We start from the raw sequence: 6000 nt of genomic DNA on the forward strand, positions 1-6000 counted from the left end.
GAGAAAAAGGATTCTCAGGGTGTCGGTGTCACATCACAGTTTTATCTTTTAACAGCTTCAAAGGCAAACAGCTAGTAGTAATGCATGTCAGAAATATCCATATGGTGCCAACACAAGAGTATAGGAGAATGCAGTCCTTTTTCTACCTGCACTACCCTCGTCTTTGCTCCTTTACTGTAATACTAACTGTTTGTGAACAGGCTTTTTCCACTGCCGAGAAAAGAACTAATGTTGTGGCTTATGTTTAATTTGTAATAAATAGCGTCTGATGCCTTATCGTTGATAAAATTGTTTATTCAATAAAAAAGTGACCACTCACTTGTGTTTAATGATATGTGTTGTTGGTTTCTGTTTGTCTGAAAATTCTGGATAAAAATATACCAGGGCGCCACATAGTGTGATATCTCAAGAAGACTTTGCAAGTAATAAAAAGTACTATCAAAAACCACAGCACTCACAAGCTAACTGCATACCCAGCAAACTTGAAAAATGAGAAAATCCGGCACTCCAAGAAATTCGCTAAACCTTTATTGTAATAAGTCTCATTCAATGGAGCTGAGCTAAAACACACATCTTACGCGTTTCGGCTTATGCCTTAGTCATAGATGATGCATACCCAGCAAACTTGCCCATCCAGGATGGATGCTCTGTGGTCAGCACCACGACTCCAAAGCGGTATGGAATCTGGCCAGGCAATTCTACCCTAGAATGGCCCAGCAAAAGGAGACATATCGGTTGGAGCAGGACTGGGAGGTAAAGGGGATCCTTAACTTTTTTCCCCATGAGATATGTATCTGCCCCTGGTAGCCACAAATAATCAGCTAGCTCCCTGTAGTATATATTTTTTTTATAGAACATAGTTTATTTCTGTCCTCCCTAGGTATATTTTTCAACTAATGATTATACCAAGAGAATGAATACAATTGGATAGGGATACTAGAAATACATTCTAAAGTATCTTAAAATTACATTTATCTAATATCATAGAATTATAACGATCATGTTTGTTTTAATTCACTAATAGTGACTATTTTCTTATGTAATTTGTAACTAAATGTGATTCAATTCTAAATTTATTTTGAGGCTTTATGTTTACCATGTGTGAGTATTATGTAATGTGACCCTCTCCATATATGTATTGAAAACTTCATAGCATAACCTTCTGGTGTGTTACATATAAAGATGAAAACCAGATTGTTAGTGTATGTGATTTTTTATTATTTATCTATTTTCATTTAGCAATTGCTTTAATTGTCTCCTCCACCGGCTCAAGTTATGCCATATATGGCGCTTTCTAAAAGGCAACACGTTAATTGAAACATGCTGTTGCCAAGCATTCAGGGATCCTGTCTCTTTGCTAAATAGCTTAAAGGTGCATTTAAGTGATGCTTTAAGTTTATAGTATTAATTCAAGTTTATCTGGAGTGTTGCCAATAAAATAAATGCGGGCTAGATTACAAGTAGAGCATAATTAATAGCCCAGGGTGCGTTATCTTTTGTGCAACCTCACGCAAGAAATGATGCATAATCTGGTCTTAAAAATGGGTGTTTAAATATTGTAATCAAAGCATCTTAACACAGCCAAAACATTTTTAGTGTGCACTGTACTTTTAATTGAAAGTGCAGGGAGCGCTATTGGTGCCCTCATTGCACTTGTATTACAAGGGGTAAGTTAAATGTTGTACTTGAGCGCAATTCAAATTACCACTGTAAAATGTTGCTCTTTTAAAGGGACACTCAAGTCAAAATTAAACTTTCATGCTTCAGATAGAGAAACTTTCAAATGTACTTCCATTAACAAAATGTGCACAGTCTTTTTATATTTACACTTTTTGAGTCACCAGCTCCTACTGTGCATGTGCAAGAATTCATAGAATATAAGTATATGCATGTGTGATTGGCTGATGGCTGTCACATGGTACAGGGGGAGTGGAAATACACATAACTGAAATTTGTCAGAAAAAAAATCTACTACTCATATGAAGTTTAGACTAAGGGGCCAATTTATCAAGTGCCGGACGGACATGATTCGCTCTAGTGAATCATGTCTGCCCGGCATCGCTAAATGCTGACAGCATATTCTGTCTGCATTTAACATTGCACAAGGCGCTAGTAGGGGGTGTCGATCATCCCGATCAGATCGATTGCAGTCTGCCATCTAAAAGGTGACGGAGAAATTAAGGAGTAGCGGTCTTACGACCGCTGCTTCTTAACTTTAGTTTCCAGCGAGCCGGAAACTTTGGGCTGATTCAGCAGATTCCGCTGCTTGTTAAATCCGGCCCTAAGTGCTATTGTATTGTCTCTTTATCATGCATTTGTTGAATATGCAAATCTACTGTATTTACTGGTACTTTAAGTCCTAAAGTAAATTATTAATAATAATAATAATATAGCACCTGAAGAACTCCTACTACTTGTGTACTTTGGCTTAGCACACCATTATCTTAGAGCTTGAGGAATATCCAACATGAATTAACAGTGCCCCCCATAGAAGTGTATTATGTAAGGGATTTAGCATGCCCGTGCTCTCTGCAATGCAGATGTTAGGACACCCTAGACTGTTGCTTGAGCGATAAATAAATAACTTTAGACTTAAAATAGAAGCACCGTTGATAGTGCTCAAGTGATGTTACTGCACAATAGCACTAATATCTAGCACTGAATGTTTTAATTGTGCATATTTTAAATTCAATTTAATTCCTTTTCTCCAACATTGGTGTGTCCGGTCCACGGCGTCATCCTTACTTGTGGGAATATCTCTTCCCCAACAGGAAATGGCAAAGAGTCCCAGCAAAAGCTGGCCATATAGTCCCTCCTAGGCTCCGCCCACCCCAGTCATTCTCTTTGCCGTTGCACAGGCAACATCTCCACGGAGATGGTTAAGAGTATGTGGTGTTTAGTTGTAGTTTTTTATTCTACTATCAAGAGTTTGTTATTTTAAAATAGTGCTGGTATGTACTATTTACTCTGAAACAGAAAAGGATGAAGATTTCTGTTTGTGAGAGGAAGATGATTTTAGCAGACAGTAACTAAAATCGATTGCTGTTTCCACATAGGACTATTGAGAGAAGTAACTTCAGTTGGGGGAAACAGTTAGCAGACTTTTCTGCTTAAGGTATGACTAGCCATATTTCTAACAAGACTGTGTAATGCTGGAAGGCTGTCATTTCCCCTCATGGGGACCGGTAAGCCATTTTTCTTAGTTTCAAACAGAATAACAGGCTTAATATGGGCTATAAAACTGGTAGACACTTTTATGGGCTAAATCGATTGCTTTATTTGGACATTTTATTCATGTTTATGCTGATAATTCTCACTTATAAACTTGGGGAACGTTTTTTAACGGCAGGCACTGTGTTAGACACCTTTTCCAGTCAGGGAGGGCCTTCCCAGTTGTAGGCGGAGCCTCATTTTCGCGCCATTACTGCGCAGTTGTTTTTGAGAGCAAGACATGCAGATGCATGTGTGAGGACCAGAAAGTTGTTGGAAAAGTGTCTGGAAGGCGTCATTTGGTATCGTATTCCCCTCTGGGCTTGGTAAAGTCACAGCAAAGGCTGTAGCTGGGACTGTATAGGGGTTAAATTGATAAACGGCTCCGGTTCCGTTATTTTAAGGGTTAAAGATCTGAAAATTGGTATGCAATACTATTAAGGCACTGTGGTGAAATTTTGGTAAATTTTGAACAATTCCTTCATACTTTTTCACATATTCAGTAATAAAGTGTGCTCTGTTTAAAATTTAAAGAGACAGTAACGGTTTTGTTTTAAAACGTTTTTTGTGCTTTATTGACAAGTTTAAGTCTGTTTAACATGTCTGTGCCTTCGGATAAGCTATGTTCTATATGTGTGAAAGCCAATGTGTCTCCCCACTCAAAATTGTGTGATAATTGTGCCATAGCATCCAAACAAAGTAAGGACAGTACTGCCACAGATAATGAAATTGCCCAAGATGATTCCTCAGATGAGGGGAGTAGACATGATACTACATCATCCCCTGCTGTGTCTACACCAGTTTTGCCCACGCAGGAGGCCCATAGTACATCTAGCGCGCCAATGCTTATTACCATGAAACAATTGACGGCTGTAATGGATAACTCCATAGCAAATATTTTATCCAAAATGCCTGCATATCAGAGAAAGCGTGATTGCTCTGTTTTAAACACTGAAGAGCAGGAGGGCGCTGATGATAATTGTTCTGTCATACCCTCACACCAATCTGAAGTGGCCATGAGGGAGGTTCAGTCAGATGGGGAAATTTCAGATTCAGGAAAAATTTCTCAACAAGCTGAACCTGATGTTGTGACATTTAAATTTAAATTAGAACATCTCCGCGCACTGCTTAAGGAGGTGTTATCTACTCTGGATGATTGTGACAACCTGGTCATTCCAGAAAAATTATGCAAGATGGACAAGTTCCTAGAGGTTCCGGTGCACCCCGACGCTTTTCCTATACCCAAGCGGGTGGCAGATATAGTGAATAAAGAGTGGGAGAAGCCCGGCATACCTTTTGTTCCCCCACCTATATTTAAGAAATTATTTCCTATGGTCGACCCCAGAAAGGACTTATGGCAGACAGTCCCTAAGGTCGAGGGGGCAGTTTCTACTCTAAACAAGCGCACTACTATCCCTATTGAGGATAGTTGTGCTTTCAAAGATCCTATGGATAAAAAATTGGAAGGTTTGCTTAAAAAGATTTTTGTACAGCAGGGTTACCTTCTACAACCCATTTCGTGCATTGTTCCTGTCACTACAGCAGCGTGGTTCTGGTTCGAGGAACTAGAAAAGTCGCTCAGTAGAGAGACTCCGTATGAGGAGGTTATGGACAGAGTTCACGCACTTAAGTTGGCTAACTCTTTTATTTTAGATGCCGCTTTGCAATTAGCTAGATTAGCGGCGAAAAATTCAGGGTTTGCAATTGTGGCGCGCAGAGCGCTTTGGCTAAAGTCTTGGTCAGCGGATGTATCATCCAAGACAAAATTGCTTAACATCCCTTTCAAAGGCAAAACTCTCTTTGGGCCAGAATTGAAAGAGATTATCTCAGACATTACTGGGGGAAAGGGCCACGCCCTTCCACAAGATAGGCCTTTCAAGGCCAAGAATAAGTCTAATTTTCGTTCCTTTCGCAGTTTCAGGAACGGACCGACCTCTAATTCCGCATCCGCTAAGCAAGAGGGTAATGCCTCACAGCCCAAACCAGCCTGGAAACCTATGCAAGGCTGGAACAAGGGTAAGCAGGCCAAGAAGCCTGCTGCTGCTAACAAAACAGCATGAAGGAGTAGCCCCCGATCCGGGACCGGATCTAGTAGGGGGCAGACTCTCTCTCTTTGCTCAGGCTTGGGCAAGAGATGTTCAGGATCCCTGGGCACTAGAAATAGTTTCTCAGGGTTATCTTCTGGAATTCAAGGAACTACCCCCAAGGGGAAGGTTCCACATGTCTCACTTATCCTCAAACCAAATAAAGAGACAGGCGTTCTTACATTGTGTAGAAGACCTGTTAAAGATGGGAGTGATACACCCAGTTCCAATGACGGAACAAGGAATGGGATTTTACTCAAATCTGTTCGTAGTTCCCAAAAAAGAGGGAACCTTCAGACCAATTCTGGATTTAAAAATCCTAAACAAATTTCTCAGGGTACCATCGTTCAAAATGCAAACCATTTGAACGATTCTATCCACTATCCAGGAAGGTCAATTTATGACTACCGTGGATCTAAAGGATGCTTACCTACATATTCCTATCCACAAAGCACATCATCAGTTCTTAAGGTTCGCCTTTCTGGACAAACATTACCAGTTTGTGGCCCTCCCATTCGGGTTGGCCACTGCTCCAAGGATTTTCACAAAGGTACTCGGGTCCCTTCTAGCGGTTCTAAGACCAAGGGGCATTGCAGTAGTACCGTACTTGGACGACATTCTAATACAAGCGTCGTCCCTTTCAAATGCAAAGGCTCATACAGACATCGTTCTGGCCTTTCTCAGATCTCACGGATGGAAGGTGAAC

The sequence above is a fragment of the Bombina bombina genome, chromosome 1 (genome assembly GCF_027579735.1).
Source record: "Bombina bombina isolate aBomBom1 chromosome 1, aBomBom1.pri, whole genome shotgun sequence".
Lineage (NCBI taxonomy): Eukaryota > Metazoa > Chordata > Amphibia > Anura > Bombinatoridae > Bombina > Bombina bombina.